Source organism: Pelodiscus sinensis, chromosome 2 (genome assembly GCF_052426305.1).
Source record: "Pelodiscus sinensis isolate ZL-2025 chromosome 2, ASM5242630v1, whole genome shotgun sequence".
Taxonomy (NCBI): domain Eukaryota; kingdom Metazoa; phylum Chordata; order Testudines; family Trionychidae; genus Pelodiscus; species Pelodiscus sinensis.
The window spans coordinates 28,415,446-28,441,051 of NC_143053.1; the positions used below are offsets into that span (position 1 = coordinate 28,415,446).

General features: G+C 39.4%; 1 protein-coding gene across 2 annotated transcripts in view; it reads left to right on the plus strand.

Annotated features, from left to right (window-relative positions):
* Positions 1–25,606, plus strand: part of CSMD3 (CUB and Sushi multiple domains 3) — a 1,180,750-nt gene that overhangs the window by 504,363 nt on the left and 650,781 nt on the right. The window lies entirely within an intron of this gene.

The window sequence follows — 25,606 nt, forward strand, 5'->3', positions numbered from 1 at the left end:
ATTTTTATGTGCTCAGCAAACCATGATGAAAGAGTGTATCAAATTTCAGTATTTTAGGCCAATGGGATCATGAATGTTCATTGTATCAATCAGTTTTCCATAGTCTATATGTTATATTAAAGAGCATTATTTCATAGCTTGACAAAATTAAGAATAGTCTTGAAAAAATGAAGGGAGCTTGTCTGAGGTACATACATTTGTTGCTGTATTCATGCTGCATTCACAGCCTGGAAAGCCTGGAGTAAGAAAGAGTGAGAGAGAGCAACAGAGAGAGAGAGAGAGAGAGAGAAAGCAAGCAGAGACAAGGAGCTGAACTCCAGCGAACAAGAGCTTGGGGACTGACAGCTTCAGGTGGAGTAAGATGACAGAAAGAGCAAGTTGACAGAAAGAGCTCTGGGTGTAGCTGAAGAACTAAGCATGGTCTGTTGAGTTATGATTTTTGGACTTTATGCTGAGGCCTTAATGAGGATTGTTTGAATTATTTTAGGATTAAGGACTCTGAAGTTTGTGTGAATTGTAATTAATATTAAACCAGTCCTAAAGGTACACTGTGCAGTGTACCTCTAGAAGTGCAGCAGTAAATTTCTGAATACATTAGTCTAAAGGACTAGCAATATTTGGGATTTATCCTTGAGGATTGTGCAAATATACCTATATTAAAGAATGTATTGTGCAATCATAGACATTTGAATAATAATGTAAAAGAAAAAGGAAGTTTAACTCCCAAACTTTAAAAAAAAGTTACTATCCATTGGGAAAGGTAAAGATGCTGATCATCTTTGTGCCTACATATAGGTACATATTTACTAAATATCACACAAGACCAATTAATACAAGGGTAAAATATGTTACTGATAAGTGAAAAGAATGTGTCATTCACATCCCTCTGTTTGCCTACTTAGTAAAAGTAGTACATGCTTTTTGCAGAGCAGATGATGCATATAAAGAAAATTATTAGCAGTTAATATAGAGACATATGGTGAAAAGACAAATAGACAGATGGTATAGATATAGCAGTTTGTCATACAACACATGCTTTATAGTGTTCATTAGTTTCAGTAAAAGTACCTTTGACACAAATTTATTTTATTCTGTGGATTGATTAGCAGTTTTTGTTAAATTCTTCAATTTAATAAAGTCTTCAAATTGTAAACTTAGATATTCTATGCTTTAATAATAATTGGCTATTTGAAAATTCTATATATGAACTGTAAAAACAAATATTTTAGAGAAGGTCACTGTTAGCATAAAAACCATTTATGCTGTTACTCTTGATTAACCACATTATTAAAAAAATTAATTATGATGAAGCTTACGAATAATTGAGCTGTTAATAATAGAATACCATTTATTTAAATGTTTTGGATATTTTCTACCTTTTCAAATGTTTTTATTTTAATTACAACACAGAACACAAAATGCACAGTACTCACTTCATATTTATTATCGATTATAAATATTTGCACACTAAAAATAATTTTTAAAATAAATATAATTAATTCCTGTATTACAAGTACACTAGTTCAATTTCTTTATCATGAAAATTGAACTTAGAAATGTGTAATTATGTATAAAAAACTGCATTCAAAAATAAAACAATATAACTTTAGTGCCTACGAGTTCACTCAGTTCTACTCCTTTTTCTCTAAGACAAAGAAGTTTGTTTATTTGCAGGAAATAATGCTGCCCTCTACTTATTTACAGTGTCAACTGAAAGTGAGAACAGGTGTTTGCATGACACTGTTGTAGCTGTTGCCAGAGATATTTACATGTTAGTTGTGCTAAAGATTCAGATGACCTTTCACACTTCAACCACGATTCCAGAGAACATGCATCCATGCTGCTAATGAGTTTTACTCCATGATGATCCAAAGCAGTGCAGACCAATACATGTTCATTTTCATCATTAGACTTCAATGCCACCAGCAGAAGGTTGATTTTCATTTTTTGTTGGTTTAAGTACTATAGTTTCTGCATTGGAGGGTTGCTCTTTTAAGACATCTGAAAGCATATTCTGCACCCCATCCATCCAATTGTGGAAGATATTTGAGATTCTTAAAACTTGGCTCAAGTGCTATAGCTATCTTTGAAAATCTCACATTGGTACTTTCTTTGTATTTTGTCAAATCCACAGTAAAAGCATTCTTAAAATGAACAAAATGTACTCGGTCATCTTCCAATATGGCTATAACATGAAATAAATGGCAGAAGTCTGGTAAAACAAAGCAGGGGACATACAATTCTCCCTCAAAAACTGAGTCCCAATTTACTTAATGCATTATTTTTTAATGAGCATCATCAGCATGGAAGCATGTCCTCTGGGATGGTGGCCAAAGCACAAAGGTGTGAAAATGTTTAGCATATCTGGCACATAAATATGTTGCAGTCCCTGTAATAAAAGTCCCAGTAGAAGGCCTGTTCTCACTTTCAGGTGACGTTATAAATTAGAACCAGTCCGCATTATCTCCAGCAAATGTAAACTAACATTTTTCTCTTAGGGTATGTCTACACTGCATTCCTCTTTCAAGAGAGGAATGCAAGTGTGGATGAACTAAATTGCAAAAGAAGCACAGATTTGAATTTGCCGCACTTCATTTGCATAATAGAAATACCCTTTTTCGAAAAAAGAAACGCTGTCTAGAGGCAGGTATTTCAAAAGAAAACCCTTCTTTTGAAACAATCCTTAAACCTCATTTTATAAGGAGAAAGAGTTATTTTGAAAGAAGGGTTTTCTTTCGAAATAACCGTGTTTAGACAGCATTATTTTTTTTAAATAGGGAATTTCGAAAAAGTGCCTGGACGTGATTATGCAAATGAAACATGGGAAATTCAAATCTGCGCTTCATTTGCAATTTCGTTCATCTGCATTTGCATACCTCTCTCGAAAGAGGAATGCAGTGTAGACATACTGTGTGATTGACTGAACAAGAAATAGGACTTGTAAGATCCGAAGTTTAATATTTGTTTTTGTTTTTGAGTGTCATGCTAAAGATATTCCAGTATAGCACTTTTATAAGGTACATTGAAAATATTATTTCAAATATTTGCAATAAAATAATATAACATGAGCACTGTACACTGTGTATCCTGTATAGAAGAACATCCAAAATATTTAAACATTTTAAATTGTTCTTCTGTTGTTTAGCTGTGTGATTAATTTTTGAGTTAATTGTATGAGTTAATTGTGATTAATCAACAGCCCTAATAATATGAGGGTGATGGAAGCAACAGCATATACATGAAATACTTATCAGCCTTTGGTCAATTCATATTTGTGTATGCAAGCAAGCATTTTGACATAAAAAGCACGTAACGGTGCATAATTTCCAGTTTGTAAAATAATTTTATTTATTGTGTCGGTGAACAGTTCTGTATAAGCAGAGGGTAGAATTATATTTTTAAAGATGTGCTTATTGCTGTTATTTAAAATTTCACTTTAATGTTTTTTTCAGTATTGTGTTTAATGCTCTCCCTGAATGTCATTTCCAATAGCTCTTTTCATTCATTTATCTAAATGATTATACATTTGCAAAAACAATTGAAATTACACCTTTTAAAAATGACAATTTGAATATTAACAATTAGTTAAATTAATGTTCTGGGATTGCTCTGAAATATGTTAAACTGGAAATTTACAATTCATTTGATTCAACAAAATAAATCCTCCTGACATGTTCTCACAGGGTATATAAGTGGCTGAGAATAAATTTGCCTCATAAAAATGGAAGTTTTAGCTCACTTAAAAAGTTATCAAAAATACCAGCTGGTACTGGCATAAGATCATATTTGTTAGAATAAGTCTGAAGCATTTCTGCAGGAAAAATAAAATGAGATGCTCTAAAGAGAAAAAAATACCCGATACATCACTTATAAAATAAAGGCCAACATACTGCTGTAGATTTTGAATTTCCTTTTACCCTTAGGAAAAGGATTAATTTTCTGCCTAATGTTTCCAGGAGGAGCTGACTAATTCGTAAGCTAACTAGTCTGTGCCAGACACTATAAAAAAAGAGGCAGAGATATGCTGGAACTCTTATTTCAGCTGTCCCAGCCTTGTCCCTACTGGAAATTATCTCTGCTTTTCTTGGATTTCTTGTCCAGGGGATCTCGCAATCTCTTTCCAGTATATCCAGGAGGCTGGTTGTTACTGAGGATATAGTAGAGGGGAGCAGAAGGTATTTCTGCAGAGGGTATTTTGAATACTCACTAGTTGGGAAGGTAGAAGGACATCAGAAAAGCAGACTTTGACTCCCTCAGGGTACGTCTACACTACAGCATTAATTTGAGTTAACTTAATTCAAAATAGTTAATTCGAATTAAGGTAATTTGAACTAATGCATCTACACACAAAACCTATTTTGAAACAGTGCATCCATACTAAGTGAACCCTGATCCGAAGTTAAGGCTGGCCGGAACCAGGGCCGGCAGGGCATCAGGTTAGGACTTAGTGTGTGGGGCTGCTGCCTGAGGCTAACTGAGCTCCATGCTTAAAGGGACCCTACCCCCACCCCAGACAGACAGTTCTCAGGGTTCCCTGCTTGCTTGTCTACCTTGAGGAGGGACAGCAAAGCAGTCCTGTCTTAGAGTGCTCTGAGTGCCCACACTCGGGACACCACAGTCCTTGGCCACATGGAGCCAGAGCTGCCACTGGGCATGCTGGTGCATCTAGTGGGGTCATTTCCATCAGCCTGGCTGCACTTGCTGCAGGCTGCCATCTGGGGAGTCCATCGGGAGGCTGTCAGGATCCAGGAGGCCCTGCAGGAGAACGTCCACCCCAAGGAGACCTCAGAGCCCCCCGGTCCTCCCCACTGGGGGCTCGTGATCTGTTCCTCCCTCACGTCCTTCTACTTACCCTTCCCTAGCCCCCCTTCCTGATGTCAAACAAAAGATACGTATGTTCAAAAATAGAAACTGGGTTTATTGAACAAAACTGGGTAGAGAGGGATGAACCTCTGGGGAGACTGGGAAAAGGAGGTAGGAGAGGGGAAGGGGAAACCTGGGAGGAGGGAGCTGGAAGGAGGAAGCAAGGGGAAGAAGAGGGAGGGGAAGCTCAGGGCCCAGGTTTAGGGGTCTCGCCAGATCAACTTGATTTTCATGCAAACCTGCTCCTGGGTTCACATGTGGCCTTCAGTGGCCAGGCTGGAAGCTATCCTGCCATACATGGCCACATTCCTCTGTCTTTTGTGGAGATCATGGACATTGGGGGCATCCCTCCCAAATCTGAATAAGGTCCATGATCTCCATCCTGGACAAGGAAGATGCCCGCCTTCTCCAGCCCCTGTCAGACTCCTGGGTGCTGGCAGACTGCTCCTGGGGAGTGGTAGAGGGCTGGCTGCCAGTGGCTTGCTGGCTCATGTTTTGGGGCCACTGGGTCAGGGGCCCTGGTGTCCACTGCCGGCTCTGGGCTGGCAGGCTTGGAGCTGGCACAGGCACTTTGGCCAGGGTCTACCACTTTAATAGCTCTGGGGCTGGGAGAGAGGAGAGTAAGCTTTCCTGGTTGTGCCCAGAGTGGCCACCAGGGCTCCCTGGGAAGGGCTGGAGGCCCCCTATTTCAAATTAAATGTCTACACAGCACTTAATTTAAAATAGCTATTTCGAATTTGGCATTACTCCTCGTAGAATGAGGTTTACCAAATTTGAATTAAGCGTTCCACTGTTTCGAACTAATTTCAAAATAGCGGTTTGCGTTCCACTGTTTCGAACTAATTGCAAAATAGCTGGAAAATCAACCACTTTTCTGGAATAAGCTGCGAGCTGTCTACACTGGCCCCTTGAATTTCCGGAAAAGCACTGATGATCTACTGTAAGAAATCAGCTGCTTTTCTGGAAAAACTATGCTGATACTGCTCGGGCAAAAGTCCTTTTTCCGGAAAACTGTTCTGGAAAAGGGCCAGTGTAGACAGCACAGTAGTCTTTTCCGGAAAAAAGCCCTGATCGCGAAAATGGCGATCGGGGCTTTTTTCCGGAAAAGCGCGTCTACATTGGCCACGGACGCTTTTCCAGAAAAAGGGCTTTTCCGGAAAAGCAACCTGCCAATGTAGACGCTCTTTTTCCGGAAATACTTATAACGGAAACTGTTCCGTTTTAAGCATTTCTGGAAAATCATACCAGTGTAGATGTAGCCCTGGTGTAATAATTTTTCCTAGACCTGCCCCACTGTAACTTGAGACCATTGTTCCTTGTTCTGTCATCCATCACTGTTGAGAACAACCACTCTCCATCCTCTTTGGAACGTCTTTTCCGGAAGTTGAAGGCTGCCATCAAATCCCCCCTCACTCTTCCCTTCTCCAGACTGAATAAGCCCAAATCCCTCATCCTCTCCTTGTAGTTCATATGCTCCAGCCCCTTAATCATATTGGTTGCCCTCCGTTGGACACTTTCCAATGCATCCACATCCTTTCTGAAGTCTCTTCCTGTTAACCATCATTCAAGTGAATAATTCTTATTGAAACATGCAGTCATATGAAAGTCAATGAGTCTGTTTATGAGATTAAGGAGTATGTACCTGAATATTTTAATATCATTCTCCCAACAAAGTATTCACAAATCTTTGCAGACACAGAAACATGAGAATCACCATATCATTTTAGACTGGTGGTCCATCTAATCATATTGCTGACAATGTCTTGTACCAAAGGCTTCTTTTAACCTCAGGCAGTTAGTGGCTGTCCCATGCCCTGAGGAATGAGATATATTATTCCTTATTAAACAAAATGAAACTGAATGTTTTAATTATTCATGTAAAAGACTAATCCCTTTTTTAATCCTTCTAAGCTCTTAGTCTCTCTGATATCTTGTGACACTGACTTCCAAAGGTTAGTTACATTATGTTTATAAGCTCCTTCCTTTTATCAGCTTCAAATATGCTACCTTTTTAAGTTTAGTTGACTGTCCCTTTTTTTCTTGTATTATGAGACAAGATAAACATGAGCTCCAAATGATTTTCTCTGTACTTCTCATTTAAAAATATAGCTGTGTCATGACCCTTTTATTTATGTTCTCTGTAATCTAAATAGTCCTAATCTTTCCAATGAGTTTTCTACAGTAATTCCCAGAATTATTCTCCATGGCAATACTTTTCTTAGGAGACTCCAGGAGTGTACATGAGTGCTTTAAATTTCTACATCCAGCGTGAATTATTCAAGGCTGTGTTTTATTGATCCCCAGCCACCTGGATTTGTCACATCCCACTGGTGTTCCTCGGTCTTCTTTAGTCTTGACTTATATAAACTCTGTGGTACCATCTGCAAATTTAGTCACCTCAGTGTGTCCACCCTTTTAAAAATTCCATTAATCTATGTAAAATTCAAGAAGTATTACTCTCTGTGAGCATAAAATGTCTGAGTCAGTGTGAAGCAATGCTGTCAGTGTGAAGCATCTTTTTGTTTAGAATGTCAGCAGGTTCAATCCTCACTGGAATTCTTGGTTTGTTACTATTTAAATTTTAAGTTCTCTGACATATTTGCATTTTTCCCCACAGTTTACAAATTATATCATTACTACAACACAGGCATACATCTTATAAGTATATTAAATATTCTGTAGATAACGCCTGTCCCAGTTCAGAATTGTGGGGTTCCCCACCGTTTCTCCTCCCCCATATTGATTCTAATACAAGACAGCATTACTTGCTAGAGACTTTGATCAAGTTTTTTCTAAGTCAAAAATAAATAATTGATTTTCCTTCATCCTCTATTTTTGGTACTTTCATAGTATATTAGAGAATTCTGAATAGTTATTTTACAGATCCATATTTAAATGTAGATTCATTCAGCCTTTCTGATACTGAAATAAAGCTTCTTTTTCAGTATGTCACAGGATTAACTCCCCTCTGTATCTGGCCAGGTCTGTTCATTTGTATGTAGTAATCAGGTCATTAACCTGCTTTTTTTTAAAAAGGCTAGGGTTGCTGAGGGAATTTCTTCTAGGCAGTTTTTGGGTATATCTGCACTGCAATGTAAACATGATCTTGAACCAGACTCAAGCCTAAGCTCCTTGCATTTACATTGCAGTTGCATTAATGTAGAACTTGGACTCAGGCTTCCTGGACCCTGCAAAGTGGTATGGTCTAAGCTTGAGTTAAGCCATGGAGAGCCTTTCACAAAGTTAGCTGCTTCCTGGTAACTTGCAGAATGGGCAGTAATGTTTTCTCACAGTGCACCAAAATCCTAAGGCTAGAGCAGCCATGTTTTGGGGGATAGAGTACACTAGGAACTCTTGAATATAGTTACTTGGACTTGGGTCAGTGCACTGCACTGCAGAAGTCAGAGTCCTACTTTGGAGCATAAGTTAAATAAGTGTTAATGTAGGAATAAAATACTGTGCAGCCACTGAAGCTCAGGACCCTACCATCGGTCTGCTGATTCAAGACCCACTAATCCTGTGCTTCCATTGCAGTATGGGCATATGCATTGTGCACAAAATTTGTAACTTCCTTTAATTATGGGTGATGGTATGAGTAGGAGGAAATCTGTTTGTTCACTCTTCATGCAATTGTACAGAGCTGAACACAATTGCACTCCAAAGACTGAAAAGTGAAAGAAAAGTTTATATTTGCAATTTATGAAGAATGAAAACTTGACATTTTACATGTCAGTCCTGATTAATAAGGTAATTAGACTAATCAATGACTGCAAATATAAATATTCATTTTTGTGGAAGTTTCTTTCATTAGTAAACTTGATTCAGAAGTTTTTATTTTAGTGATTCAGATTATTATGCATTTTAACTTGTGCTGTAAAAGCATTGTTACTTTAGATATATTTGAGGGTAGTGGTTTATAATATAGTAACAGGCAATTTTCATTTTTCTTAAGATTACTACATTGCTGTTTTTGTGAAATGTAAGCTCATCAATCAACAATTTTGAAGATTTCCATGCTTATAGGACCTGAAAGATATGTACACCAGATTTTCAGACTGACTGGTCAACTAGACATAATGTGAAACTAGAAGCAATTCATCAGGCAGCAGTAGAGAGCCCCCCACCAATCCAAGAAAATACTGTAATGTGCCTGATTTGCATCTTAAATGTAGGCACATGTGGGCTACCTGTCCCCACCTCCACTCCCAATCACAGGGCAGCAACTTATTGCAAACTGCTGGGGCTGCAAACCCAAGGCAGCTGGAGCCAGCAGAAGAGGAAAAACAGCACTGTGATTTGTGATGCTTTCCCTCCTCCCTACTAATGGGAGAAGGGGGGCGTACTGTTTGTACTCTGTTCCCCTGGCTGGGAGGGAGATACATTTTCAAACTCATGCTCAGGCCTAGTAGGGAGCTCAGCTTCTGTTGAAGCCTGGCCTGCGGTGTCAGGTGATGGATTTGGAGCCTGAACTATGAAATGTTCAGTGTTATGAACATTTCAGCTACAGACCACTTCCATTCCTGAGGTACCTGTAACACTGAGGTTCTACTATACTAATTAAAGCAGCTACAAAGTTGAAAGTGAAAAAATGGTCAGAAGGCGGACATGTACCTATGGACTCTTAGTAATAGAGCAAGGTAGCGGAAATCCTTAACATTATAAAAGGGAATTTAACAAAAACCAAATCTGTACATGCTACTGAAAGAGTGGTCTATTGTAGCCTATAGGGCTAACCTTCTTGCTGGGCTATAGATATATAAATGTATTATTTCCTCATGGTTTTGATTATATGTTTATTACCAAAAATTATGGTAGATTTATATTGGCAGTTTGACTGTCACACAAAAGACTTACAGGCCACATCCCAAATGTTGAGCTAAAGCAAAGTTAGTATTTTTCTGGCACTTTTCACCCTGATACCTCAGTTAGCTCACATATGTTCGGAACCTTTCAATAGATAGATGGTGTTAAGATAGAGTGGCTTTCCATGGTATAGGCGCTTCCAAGAACCCCCCTCAAACTTAGCATGTATATCATTACTTAGAAAAAATCTGAAATAACCAATTGATACTAGACTGACTACCAGGGTAGGACAGAAATAATAAATGTGATAGACAGTCACAAAAAGCTCATGGTAATGAACTAACACATATTATAATAAGTTGAGATCAATGATATACTGACCTATTGGAAAAATACATTTCACCATTAGTAAAGTGAGGAAATATAAATAAGGAAAAAAGAAAACATCCCCTACTGAATATGCATCAAACGTAACACCAGGGTAGCATATGACAAAAGTGGCATCCTAGCTTAGGGCAGTAGGAGAAGGAGATGTAGGTCTTGGGAGGTGCCAGAATGATGGTCATTGGTGATGACAGGGAAGATGCAGGTGATGAAGAAGATGATGGATAACACCCTGGGTTGTTCTAGAATGAATGGTGTGAGTATATAGTATGGAAATATAGTGTACATTCCCGATCTGTCTTATGAAATTTGGGAGTTTGTGACTGTGCTAAATACATTAATTAACTATATTTGCAAATATACAAGAGTTCTTATAGTGTAAGTATTGCATATGTGCACATCAGGGTTCCCAACCATAGAATAATTGAATACTGTACCTGATCCTAGGAGAAAAGACCTGTCAGTGCTAAAAGTGGTAATTGGAAATTCATAAGCAATCTTAGATCAGGCAACATTATGTGAAAAGTTAAACAAATATTGTGACTTTAATATTGATGGAACATCTCAGACTTACTAGGATTTAGGCAAGCAGAGACAAAGAGTATCTTAAAGCTTTTATTTATATATAATAAAATCCTAGAGTACTCCTGACTCTTAGAAGGATAATTTAATTTTGCTTCTCAAGTATTATTATCTGCATGGCCACCTTTGATAACTTTTGGCATTATGACAAGTTTTTACTGAGTGGAGATGAGCCTGAACAAATTAGCATGTTGTCTTTTAAGCATCAGATCCATGATGTACAGTGACAAAGACAAACAAAACCACCCTAAAATTCAAAAATCTCAAAAGCTGGAAAATTTGACATTTGAATAAAATATTTATTTCTATGTGAGTTGTGATGGAATGTAAAAACAAAAACAAAAAACAAAACAAAAAAACCATCTCTGGCAAAAATCGTTAGTTTTCAGTCTTGCAAACACCTATGCATGTGATCAACTTTGGGCACATGAATAGTTACACTTACTTCAATGGGACTGTTCACAGTGTGCACAGATAAGCTCTTAAATATTGTTAGAGACTCATTCACTCACCTCATTCAGTCATCACTCATACACATTACACATCTTCAGTGTAATTGACGGCATTGTTACAGTCAAAATTAGTTTCCTTAGCACAAACAATTGCCTAATTTTAAATAAATACAGAAATATTTTCCAGTTTAAAGTTTCCTTCTTCATATTTAGATTTTAGAAAATAAGACAAACGTATTCACATCTGGTTGATTAATCTTTCTCCCCCCACACCAACTACATTTTCTCTGCCTGGTTTTCTCTTAGCCTCTGACAAACATTTGTGAGTGATCTATCTCTTCTATAAATCTGACTGCTGGCAGGCAAGCAAATATAAATTGAACAGCTGTGCAACAGATACAATACTATTTGCAAAGAGCTGATCCATTATTATCTGCAGAATGACAAAGTGTAAAATAATTATTTGTGCCTGGGAAACCTAAAGGACAGCTGTCTTTTTTTGTTTGTTTATTTGGTTGGTTGATTGGTTGGTTGGTTGGTTGGTTTTTTTTAAATAATACTTACGTTAATCTGAATGTGACAAAGTAAATCTTAATTATTAATAGTAAACTATTGTTTAAAAAGAAACAAAATAGTATCTAATTTTCTGGAGAATTAATAAGAAATCCTTTTTTTGTTTTGCTTTGTGCCATTGATTTGTTCCATTAAGTTCAAGCACTGTTCCAGACCTCTTTTGTCTTAATAAAAAATGAAATAATAGATTAGGTATATCATTAAAGAGCATTATGCACTCTGAGGCCAGGTCTATACTAGGACTTTACTCCAAAATTAGTCACTCAAGGTCTATTTTCTAAGGGTGTGTCTAGACTACATGCCTCCTTCGACGGAGGCATGTAGATTAGCCAGATCGGAAGAGGGAAATGAAGCCGCGATTAAAATAATCGCGGCTTCATTTAAATTTAAATGGCTGCCCCGATCTGCCGATCAGCTGTTTGTCGGCAGATCGGGGCAGTCTGGACGCGATGCGCCGACAAAGAAGCCTTTCTTCATCGGCACAGGTAAACCTGGTTTCACGAGGCTTACCTGTGCCGATGAAGAAAGGCTTCTTTGTCGGCGCATCGCGTCCAGACTGCCCCGATCTGCCGACAAACAGCTGATCGGCAGATCGGGGCAGCCATTTAAATTTAAATTTAAATGAAGCCGCGATTATTTTAATCGCGGCTTCATTTCCCTCTTCCGATCTGGCTAATCTACATGCCTCCGTCGAAGGAGGCATGTAGTCTAGACACACCCTAAGTGATAGGTCCACACTACCAAGCCTCCCCAGAAGTCGAATTTAGTAAATTCGAAATAATCTAATATAGACATGGCCTGAGAGTCAAAGATAAATCCTAAATTGGATTTTGATTGGTTTGAATGCACACCTTAGTTTATGATGATGGATTCTGCCTTACAAATAGTTTGTTTACCTCGGTATACTTTAAAGGAAACATGATTTCATTAGTTAACATGATGGTTTAGATATCACTAATATTCATATATCCTGTACTCCTCACTTTCTGGGTGCTGTGGATAAACAATTTTTTATACACCTACAAATCATCCACTCTTTTGATTTCTTACTGATGTACATATGCAACTGAATTTTTCTCAGAAACAAATTATTTAATAGCAAATCAAAGTTCAAATGTTTGTTCTCTAATTTGAGTATTGTAACTATAGGCTACAGCAAATGAGTATCTTTTTACCCCAAAATTGCTTTACATTAATTTAATTAAACATATTTCCCTGCTTAGTGTTTGGGACTTTTTGATAACTTTTCTTGATGCCACATGCCACTTCTGTCTTTACTCAGATAAACTTACCATTCTGCTTCCATAGATCTGAGGTTACTTCATTTCTGAAATCAGATATGAAGGTAATATTTTCAGACACTAGAAAGTGACTTTAATAATTTTGTTTTATCATCAGTTCAGTGGGTCACTGACATGTGGCCATTTTAGCAGATTTTGTATCCATTGTTACATATCATGACAGGTCATGGTGAATAGGAATTGCCCAAAGATTGATTGATTGATTGATTGATTGATTGATTGATTGATTTCTTTCTTTCTTTCTTTCTTTCTTTCTTTCTTTCTTTCTTTCTTTCTTTCTTTCTTTCTTTCTTTCTTTCTTTCTTTCTTTCTTTCTTTCTTTCAAAGTTTTGCCTGTGGGATGACAGAGTGACATCATCACATCACTCTGGAGTCCCACGGGCTCTGCCCTCACACAACACTGTTTGGGGATGGAAAAAACACCTGGCAGCTCAGCCTGGGCAGATTCCACCTTCCTGCAGGAGGGCCAAGGAGCGGCAGAAGTGGCTCCTCACTGCACTCAGGACCCCAATGCTCCAGCACCAAGCAGGGAACCACTGCCTCTGGCTGCCTCAGGCCAAGGCCGGGATCAATTGGGCCGCCACCTGCCCGGCACTCCAGTCTCGATTCCCCCCCACCCCGCAAGCTTAACATGCCAGTGCTGGCTTCCTGTGGGAGAGGGGGAAGAGAAGAAAGCTCCAAGACTGCCACCCTTGCCCCCATCACTCCTGACCCAGCCTTAACCCTCCTCCAGCCACCAGAGAGGGCCCAAGAGGCTGGGGCTGGCTGCACAACCATGGAGGTGGTGAGGAGACTGGGGATGGCTGCAACCAAGGATGGTGGTGGGGGCCGAGGGCCAGAGCTGTGATCAGAGTGGAGGGGCAAGGAAGCCAGGGCTGGCTGTGACTGGGCAAGGCAGGAGGAGGGGAGGAGGGCTGAGAGGCAGGGTGGAAGGCTAGAGCAGACTGCGGCTAGAGTAGGATGTGAAGGGGTTCAGTGGCCAGGGCTGCTACCAGGGCGGGGGGGGGGGGGAGGAGGGCAAGGGGCCAGAGCTACGATCAGTGTGAAGGGGCAGGGAAGCCAGGGCTGGCTGTGACTGGGGAGGTGGTGAGGGACACAGGAAGCTGAGGCTGGCTGCAACTGGGAAGGGCATTGCAGGGCCTGGGAGGCTAAGGATGTCTGTGTACAGGGTGCATGGGGGGACCAAGAGGCCAGGGATGGCATGGCCCATGGCCCTCACCTCCCTAGTTGTTGGGGGGTGACAGAGGCGGGGTCTTGCCTACTGTCTCTCCTCCCCAGCAGCTGTATCTGTCACAGCCCCTGGCCCTCCTTTCCCTGGCAGCCAGGGAGGGGTGAGGGGCCAGGTCTGGCATCACCCCAGCTCTCCACGGTGGCTGGAAGAGAGCCAGACTTACCTACCCCCAGGGACTGGCACGGCCCCAGCTGCTGGAGAGGCTGGGGGCCGAGAGGCCAGGGCTGGTGCGACCACGGACTCTCCCCTCCCCTGCAGCCATCAGGGGAACCCAAGAAACTGGGACTGCCTACCTCCAGAGATGGGGGTGTTGGGAAGTGCAGCGAGCAGAGGGCACCACCCCCAATCATCTTTATTTGTATTTTGATAGTCCCCAAAATCTCGATGGCGATTGGGCCCCTGGTGAACTATAGTGTATTTAAACATAAAAGAAGACATTATTCATGTCACAGAGTATTTACAATCTTATTTTAGATTTGACTAGTTTCTTCCATCTAGTTGAACATGATATCTCCTGGAGCCACCAACGTGAAATTATTGAAATTGTAGCCTTTTTATTTGATTTAGAGAAGGTTTGTGGTTTCTGTATTATTCCATCCTGGATTTGGCTTTGGTTGCTACAGTTTCAAGCTCAACAGATTGAAATGGTCTCTGGTACGTTTCTTAAATGTGGAGGCTCTAGGGGTAAAGGAAGGCAAGGATAATGACTACAGACACAATCACAAATACAAAGTATTTTCTGTACTAAAAGTTTTATTAAACCAATAAGTAAAGTTACAATTACCCACATATATAGAAACCCAATAAAAACCTATGCAATAATAACTGTATTCATGATCATATTCTGAATGATATTCTAGCATCCAATGTTCCTCTCAGTAGACTATCTTTATTAGAAAGGTGGCTCCTGATGGGATTTCCTGTAGTGTCTTCCTTTGGGTCTTCCCACTTTTACCCAGCCATGGAACTCTCTTTCGTATTGTAATTCTTGCCACAGTTAATACTATCTGCACAGAGATGTCAACATTTCCCTTTTATCTATATTTTAATGCCCTATTTTTCATAGGTTGTTCATAGCTCCTCTCATTCTCATTAGCATTTACACATGGCATGGATAAGAATAGAAGCACCATACTGGGTCAGACCAAAGGCCCATCTAGCCCATTATCTTGTCTGCTGACAGTGGCCAATACCAGATGCCCCAGGGGGAGGGATCATAACAGGTAATCCTCACGTGATCCCTCCCAAGACATACATCCTGCAGTTAAGACTGATAGTCAAAGATGTCACAATCCAGATGTCCTGTGATCTTGGACAATTAAATCCATTTTTCTATGACATCACCTATTGGCACATCTTAAGAGGTAACCTGTGACCTTGCTGGCATGGGGTTATTCCTAGCTCCCCTACTTAAGTCAAGTATTTTTAAATCTATGGCCAAGTATGGCTAAGCTAAAATCTTGCAGGTGTCAGCTGGTAGGCTTTGCATTTCAATCATGACTAAAATGCACTCATCAACTCTAAATACTTATCCTATATTTTATAGTCCTACAACCTTACATCTATTTAGCATACATTGGTTGTATATGAAACATATAATCTGACCACAGCATCACACGATACAATGATAAATGGATGATAACAAATTAATTGGCTACAAAAGGACAATACAGGAAGATAAGAATCCCACCTCTTCCCTCTCTTTCTATGAAAAATAATAGAAAATTATACTTTTTGTGTAGGTTTTCCACTATCTTATGAAATAACCAAGAAATTTTATCACCAAATTTATATTATTTAAGAAGTTTAAAAGAGCCTCTGGTTTTGCTTATTAAATGCTGTAGGTATTCAGAATAGTTTCTACAGCACACTTGTGACATTTTTTAAAGAAATCTATTTCCATGATCTCTGTCAAGCCCTACAGCTTTGTCCCCCACATATAAATGCCATGTTAGACAATAATAGAATAATTGGCTCATAGGGAAATTGTCTTTCTATCCTTGAACAATAAGGGTTTATAGATGTTATTTTGTTACTCTTTTTATGTAACCACTGACATTCTTTTTACCTATATATTTCTTAACATTTCCTACTGAGAAATTTGCCTTGAGCAGTTTGTTTCATTGAGTTTCCAAGTTTGTAAGCATTTTAAAATATTATTAGATTATATATGTAATTCACAATGTAATTGGATGCATTGTTCTTATACCATGAGACTGGTGGCCAATTTAATCTCTCACTATAAAATACTGAATGGTATTCCTCTATAGCATCCTTTTATTAGTCCCTGCTCTTATTAAACAGTCCTGACTTTTATCAGTCTCTTCAGATGGAGACTTTCCCATGTCAGTATCCATTCAGTGGGACTGTGTAATAACATCTACATTTCATCATTTCATTGCTACTTCAGTTAATCAGAGATCACATTATGATAGATGTAATGTGAAATCTTGTTCTCAGATGGTGGTTTTAAACCTTAAAACCTACTCTACCATTTCTAAAACTGAGATGTGCTTTGTGTATTGTTTTCCATGATTTTAGTCAGTGGACATATAGGGTACGTCTAGACTACAGACATTTGTCAACAGAGGCTTTGTCGTCAGATACTGTCGACAAAGCTTCTGTCGACAAAGAGCGTCTAGACTGCTTCCAGTTCTGTCGACAAAGCAAGCCACTTTGTCGACACGACAATGTAGATGCAAAGAACAGTGTAGATGCAATAACACCTTCTGTCGACAGAACTCTGTTGACAAAAGGCTTTATTACTCGTAGAATGAGGTTTACTGCCATCGACAAAACTGCTGAGTTCTGTCAACGCTATGTTGACAGAACTCGGTGGTAGCGTAAACGCAGGTATAGTTTTGTCGACAAAAGTCCACTTTTGTCGACAAAACCCTGTCGTCTAGACACACCCATAACGATTTTCTCTTCTTACACTAAAAACCAGCTTGTAATTTCCTCTGGCAGCCAAGAACTACTATTCTTAAAAATATATTGAATTATGTCACTACTGCATTAGATGGGATAGTGTTTTTTGCTATGGAAGTGAAAGCAAGATAGTTACAGAATATATCTCTCAGCCTATATATCTGTAAAGACACAGAAAATTTCAAACTGTTCAAAACATCTCTAAATATGAGGGCAGATTCTAAAGACAGCTTAATTTTAAAAAGACATATAGTCTGACAAATCAGTTTGTAGGAGCTAACGCTGGAACCACAACTCAAGTCTGCTTGAATCAAGTATGAGTTAAAGGCAGGATATCATTCTCCTTAATAGAAAATATATTGTATAATCTACTAGAGAGATTTTATGCTTGATCTTAGTCAAAAGGCCATTTAAATAAATAATTGAATCTATTAAAAAGAACAAAAAAGAATGGGTACAGACTATCTATCTGAGGTATGTATAGTGTTTCCATTACCTTACTATCCAAGTCCCTCCCAATCTTTAATGTATTTAATTTTAAAAGAAAAATAGACAACTCCTGCACATGCACACTAAAAAAAATGGCACAATTTTGCTTTCTGAAATAAAATCTATCATTTTTGTACTAATATATCCTTTTCTACATTGTATCTTATGCTACGTCTAGACTACATGCCTCTGGCAACAGAGGCATGTAGATTAGGCTACCCAGCATAGGAAAATGAAGTGGCGATTTAAATAATTTCCACTTCATTTAAACTTAAATGGCTGCTGCTCTGAGCCGATCAGCTGTTTGTCGGCTCAGTGCGGTAGTCTGGATGCTCCGTGGTCGACATCAAAGGCATTTGTCGACCTCTCAGGTAAACCTGATCCCCAGAGGAATACCTGGGAGGTCGACAATTGCCTTTGATGTCGACCGCGGAGTGTCCAGACTACCGTGCTTAGCCGAAAAACAGCTGATCGGCTCAGCACGGCAGCCATTTAAATTTAAATGAAGCAGTAAATATTTAAATCACCGCTTAATTTTGCTATGCCGGGTAGCCTAATCTACATGCCTCTGGCAACAGAGGCATGTAATCTAGACGTACCCTAATTTAGGAAATAATGTACAGTAACACCTCAAACTTATGAAGATCAGAGTTATGAAATGACCAGTCATTCACACACCTCATTTGGTACTACAGGTTGAACCTCTAAAATCCATGACTCTCTGGTCTGGCAATATCCATGGTCCATCAGGACCACAGATATTGCTGACCCAGACAGCCCAGGATGCCCAGGTTCTGAAGAGGGAGTTCAACACCTGGGAGCAGAGCCTACAGCCAGGTAGGGAGCCTTGACCTCCTCTAGTCTGACAAACTCCAAGGCTTGGGATCACTAAGGTCCCAAGGATGCCGGACCAGGGAGGTCTCACATGTAGAAGTATGCAATCAGACAGCAGAGTAGACAACTTAAAAAGTGCAAATATAGATCAGTATTAAATGTAAAGTACTAAAAAGGGTGGGAAACATTTTTGTTCTGCATAGTAAAGTTTCAAAGCTGTATTAAGTCAATGTTCATTTGTAAACTTAAGTTGTGTAGTGTTTATTTCACGAATGGCTTCATTTTAAATTGATGTTATCCAACCATGAAACATTTATTTCAAATTAATTCTTACTGATACATAACTCTCTGCACCAGTGACAGCTAATTATTCCAAAATGACCACTAAATAGTGAAGACAGATGAACAATGTACTGAAGATGATTTTTCCCTTTTTTAAAAAGAAAGATTCCAGTTACTATTAGTTCTACTTCATGAAGGGAAGGATTTTGAGTCTGATTTTTACCTCCTCTTCTGCCTAGGTTTGTTGTCTATCATTCCATAGAAGATATCTTTGTGATCTAAATTTGCATAATTTTTTTAAAAAATTCACATGCTATATTAATGTTTTGCAGGTTAAGAATCTCAAACATTTTCTATTTATTTCATCCTAAATATATTCATTTGTTCTTCAATATCTCTGCCAGAAGATCTGTCTTCTGCAGTGATACTGACTGCTCTGAAAGGAGCTGATTTCTCATGCTTCTGGGCAGCCATAAAATGTTCCAAGAAATAGTTACAATGGAAAGCGTGTGTATGCACGTATTGTATGTTAGGTAGAACAGAGAAAAAAGTTAACATTATCAATTTGTTTTATATCTGTAATAAGCATAGGTATCCTTAGGGATGATATTTTCACAGAATATCTGTGATTAGATTTGCACCACATTACCTACAGCTGTCAGTTAGGTTGTTCTTGTCAGAGTTTTAGCTGCTGTCTATGGGTATCAAATGTGCAATTTCTGTAAATTGTCTAACATATTCTCCATAATATCACTCGGCAATATGTTTCTGTGAAGGTCAGGGATGATTGCATCGTTCCAGTTAGAGATAATCATCAGGAAATCATTTTAACTTGGGAGGAAAAAATCAGAGAAATAAATGAAAAAGATGTAGCACAGTCTCCATCAGCTGAAACAAAATACAGGACTATGTAGCACTTTAAAGACTAACAAGATGGTTTATTAGATGATGAGCTTTCGTGGGCCAGACCCACTTCCTCAGATCAGATAGTGGAAGAAAATAGTCACAACCATATATTCCAAAGGATACAATTTTTTTAAAAAGTGAACACATATGAAAAGGACAAATCACATTTCAGAACAGAAGGGAGATGCGGGGGGGGGGGGGGGGGAGAAGGGGAAGGGAGGAAGTAGATGTCTGTGAGTTAATGATATTAGAGGTGGGGAAAGGTAAAAGTCTGTGAGCTAATGGTATTAGAGGTGATAATTGGGGAAGCTATCTTTGTAATGGGTAAGATAGCTAGAGTCTTTGCTACATAGTCCTGTATTTTGTTTCAGCTACATCAGACTAACACGGCTACATTTCTATCACTAGTCTCCATCAGCATGAGAAGTGTGCTTTTATTTTATTTTATTTTATTTTATTTTCACAAGTATTAACTTTATTATGTAAAGGGAGATGGGTCTGAGTCACCCAAATTACCAAGCATTCTTTGAAAGGATTACTGGTGTAGTGGATGGTGGAAAGAGGAGTAGTGGCTAGATCTTTGGTCATACTTTCCCAAATGTCTTTTTGTGACAGAGTGTGCCAGAAGCCTCATAGCTCTCACAAACCCCTCATCAGACAAGGGGGCTACTTGAAAGTAGGAATAAGAGATCCTCCGAAAAGGGTTTTATTCTGGAAGATCGCGCCAGTCTAGACGCTCTTTTCCGGCTTTTCCACAAGCCGGAAAAAAAGTGGCGGACATGTTTATTTAAATCCCGCGGGGGATATTTAAATTCCCTGCGGATTTCCCTATTCCAAAGTTCGAAATTAGCATGCCTCTACCGGAGAAGGGGCCAGTGTAGACGTAGCCCCGGGCAGTTCATAATGTCCTCCAAACTGCCTAGAGGGCTGTGTGAGACACAGCCAATCAGGGTCCCAGTAGGAAAGTATAAGACGAATTTCAGTGCTACAGTGAGATCAGTTTCTGCTGGAGGTGGAGGAGTATGGAGTGTGTGTGGACAGCTTATTTAAAAATGATCTAGAGAAAAGAGTAAGGTGGCAAAAATTGCAGATGATACCAAACTGCTCAAGATAGTTAAGACTAAAGCAGACTAGGTAGTACAAGTTGAACTTCTCTGCTCCAGGAGCTCCCTGGGATAGCAGCATCTGTGGTCCTGCAGCAGAGGGGCTGGCAGCAGAGCCCAGCCAGCAGCCACCAGGGGCCCAAAGAGCACCCCAGCCAGCAGCAGTTGCTAAGGGCTGGGAGCACAGCCCAAATGGCAGCCTGGGAGCCTGGCCAGTAAGGCTGGCTCCAGCAGCAAGACCAACAGGCAGGAGGGAAGTTGGCTGGGAGGCTGGCACCCTCTCCTACCCCCGGGAAAGCCCTGACCTTCATAGTCTGGCACACCCCCTTGTTTGGGCCCAATCAGGTCCTAAGTGTGTTGGAGCAGGGAGGTCCAACCTCATCAAAAGGATCTGAGGGTTGTAGTGGATCACAAACAATATAACTAAAAATGAATATTGTTCTGAGGTATATTATCTCAGTTTATATATAAGGAACAATTGATTTCACCCATACAGAATGGGAAGTGATTGTCTAGGAAAGGAGTACTGCTTGAAAGGGATATGGGGGTCATAGTGGACCACAAACTAAATATGAGTCAAGAGCGTGACACTGTTGCAAAAAAAGCGAACATGATTCTGAGATGCATTTAATAGGAGTGTTGTGAGCAAGACATGAGAAGTTATTCTTCTGCTATACTCTGTGCTGATTAGGCCTCAACTGGAGTATTGTGTCCAGTTCTGGGCACCACATTTCAAGAACGATGTGGAGAAATTGAAGAATGTCCAGAGAAGAGCAACAAAAATGATTAAAGGTCTAGAAAACATGAGCTATGAGGCAAGGCTGAGGAAATTGGGCTTGTTTAATTTGGAAAAGAGAAGATTGAGAGGGGACATGATAGCAGTTTTTAGATATCTATAAGAGTGTCACAGGGAGGAGGGGGGAATTTGTTCTCCTTGGCCTCTGAAGATAGGACAAGAAGCAATGGTCTTAAACTGCAGCAAGGGAGGTTTAGGTTGGAAATCAGGAAAAATTCCCTGTCAAGTGGTTAGGCACTGGAATAAATTGCCTAAATCTCCATCACTGAAGATATTTAAGAGCAGTTTGGATAAACATCTATCAGTGATGCTGTAGACAGTGCTTGATCCTACCATGAGGGCAGGGGACTGGACTTGATGATCTCTCAAGGTCCCTTCTAGTTCTAGTATTCTATGATTATTTGGATTGTTGCATATAAAACATGGGAGGTAAATATCTTGTGTTACTTAGTACTGGTGAGGTCTTAGCTGGAGTACTGTGTCCAATTTTGGTCACCATACTTTAGGAAAGACTAATTGGAAAGATTCCAGAGGAGAACAACAAAAATGAAAAAAAAAGTTTAAAATATTTGACATATGAGGAAAGATATTAAAAACTGGGCATATCAGTCCTCAAATAAGTTGAAAGCTGTTCTAAAGAGGACTGTGACAGTCATTCTCAATATTCAGTGAAAATAAGAAAGGGAATAATGGTCTTAATCCGCAGCAAAGGAGATGTAGGGTAGATATTAGGAAATACTTTCTAACTCTAAGCAAGTGAAGCTCTGGAATAGGCTTCCAAAGTAAACTGTGGAATCCCCATCATAGGCAGTTTTAAGAACAATCTGGATAGCCTGTGATTTCCCACATTTACTTAGTCCAGCATAGCAGACTAGAATTCATGATCCCTCATAAGCAGCTTCCAGGCCCATATTTTTATGATTCCATCAATAATTATTGATTATAATTTGTTCTAGTGAGGGGTTAAATGGTCTCACATTGTATTATTAGTGAATATTTCTGGTCAAGCCTCTTCTATTTAATTTATAATTTGGCCTGCAGCTACATCCCAACAAGGAAGTTGAAAGGTAGAAGAAAGGTAGAATAGAAATGGTGTCTATAGATACTTAAGCTGCCTCTTTGTCTTAAAGCTGCCTCTTTGCCTTCCAGGATAAAAAAGGGCCACTCTTCACTCCAGCCACCAGTTATAACAATATTTATTTACAGTCACTACCTCCAAACCTTAAAATAAAGAAACACTCTGTTATTCTTATTTCCACCTTTCAAGTCCCCAGAATGCTGTGAGGAAGATGAGAAAACACATCACGCTCTTTCCAGAGAGGGTCAATATCCTTCCTGATCCCTAGAAGTGATTGGGTTAGATTAGAGGAAGCCAGCTGTGACCAGGGGGCCAGACAGCACAGGTAACAGGAACAATGGCTGCTAGGTTTCTAGGAATGCTTGTACACAGGAGGGTGGATGAGTTCACTGTAGCCAGTTCGCTCATTCTTTCCCCTAAATTGGTCAATAGGTAGCACGGGAAAGTGAATCTCTGCACCACACTCCTTTACCTCAGGAACAATTATTATGCTGGGTCTGTGGTGCCAGAAGGCATGGCCCTCTTCTAGGCAGAATTCCAGGGGGCGGCTGTTTCCCTGTTAGCACACTAAATAGTGAACCTGCACTGGAGTCTGGAGTTATTGAGTAACTGCCTGTCTCCTGCTGGTGATGACTGAGAATTCCTTCTAGGAATGCAGAGTGCGTTTTGCACAGCTTTTCCTGAAACACCAGTGTACTCTAGACATACCCTGAGGGAGATTGGTGTGGGCTCACATGTCTCCCATATGCAGATGATCCTTGGTTTTGTCTCCATGTAAGACTCAAATAAATAAGTGCAATCCATGAAAAGAGAACAATAATTTTAAATATCTGCAGTAGAAAAGAGGAGTTTGCTTTTCCTGGCCAAAAAACTGTGAACTGTATATCCAAACTCTGTTTTAAGGCCTCTACTTACTGATTATTCGTAATTTAAGATTATTTAGAGTCATGATGACAAATTGAAGCTGCAGAGCATACTATGTGGTAAAAAATCTTATTAATGCAAAACCAACAAAATTGCAATCCCATCAGCAAGCTAAACATAATGATGCTATTGGCAGTGAAATTGAACTCTTCAAGCATAAGAAGACAATTTTATTTAAAATCAACCTACCAAAATCATTATCTTCAAGAATTTAAACATGGATGTGACTAATGCCCTTGAAGTTTCCCTCTGCTATGCACTGCAAATTTCTAAAGTCAGGAAGCCATAATAAATTGAAGAGAAATTTTTGAAAATGGCCTGCATTAAAATAGTTTAACTAATGTGCGATGTGCACGCTAATGGCTTAAAACCTGAAAAGTATTTTTTTTCTTGTTTTGTTTTGGTAATGAGGCTGCTAAATGGATAATTGATTAAATGGCTGGGAGCTGTGAGGACAGTGGGAGATTCCTATTTCACACCTCAAATCCTCCATATTTTGTATTTACTTCAAAGCAATAACCACAAAAGTCATTGCTGCTGCTGCTTCTGGGTGTGTGGGTGTGTGTGTGTTTATGTGTGTGTGTGTGTGTATTTAACTTTGGCAATGATAAACTTAAACAAGACTAGAGAGAGACAGCTGTAAAATAACTGCATCTGCTGTTTCTGGCACGGTTGCAAATTTGTTGCACGTGAGTGTAATGTCAAATGATAACATTTTTCAATAACGCCTTGGAAAGGTGAAACAGATGTGATATCACAGCATAAAAATGAAGTAACTCTGAATGCTGCAGTAACATTTTAAATTATATTTCAGTGGAAATTCTTAAAGGAAAGATGATAGGTTGAATGCCTCTATAAAAACACAGTTAACTGACTATTCCAAAAGCAGAAGAAAACACTTGACATGGATTTAATTAGGCTTCAACATTACCCTTACATGTTCACACTATTAGATCCAAACTCCCTGTAGAAAAGTTAAAGTGGGCTATAAGAATGGGGGTTGACTCCCTGTCCCGTATCAGTCCTAGGATTCCCCAACTGCCCCTTCCCCCATTTGTTCTTGTACCTAACACCTTCCTAAGTTTTTTTCCAAATCATTTATCTAATCGCTGTATACCTTTCCTGTGGAATAATTGCACTGGACATCCACCCTACACTTAAAATAATGAGTTTCAACATATAACCTACTCTCCTTCTGAACACACTGTGGGGAAGGTGAAAAAAAAACCCTGTACCCAACCTGATTTGGTGGGAAGAGAAAACATTTCCCCAGACCCTCTAAAAAAGGAGAGACTAGCATAATGCCCACAGCAGGTCTTGAATAAACATGGTATTTTACTAAGTAAAGGGGGCAGTGAGAATGTCCTGTTTCAGCTGCACATGAACCCTCATCCTCAGGGGATGAGTCAACCACCCTTTTGCAGCAGTTTTAATCTAGCAACCCTCTGCCATAAAGCACCATTTCCTTCATTCAGCCCGCCAGCCAAATATTTAAAAGGTGAAGGTTAGAAAAGCAGGACTAAATAGTTAGAGACTGAAGTGTAGGATTTCTTACAGTACCTCAAGTTAAGAAACCCTTTTCCCTCATATTTCAGGCTGAAGTATATCTGAGATTTCTGCTAGAGACACTTGCTCATGTGGATAATATTATAAAGTAGAACATCTTACTACTTTTCTTAAAACTAGACAGGATTATCACTATTAGTAGGCAGCATAGACAATTAGGAGTTGCGAGATCTGTTCCCCACTCTAGCACTGGTGATACTAGTATGTCAGTTCACCCACTTATGCAACAATTTCCTAATTTGTAAAATGAGAATGCTTTTTTTCTCCTTTTAAAAGAGCTTTGAAATCTATTATGGGGAGTTCAATGTAAGAATTAGATGCAGGATTCATTATTATTGTTACATTGAAGAAACCTAGAAGAAAAAAAGTTGGCCTTATCAGAAGTAAGAAAAGACAGCTACTATACATTAAATGATGATATAATCATCACCTAAATGAGGTGCTGTCATTCGTGTTCATGAGAGGAGCAAAATGGAAGTACCTAATATGTAATATTTTTATTCTTCCATTT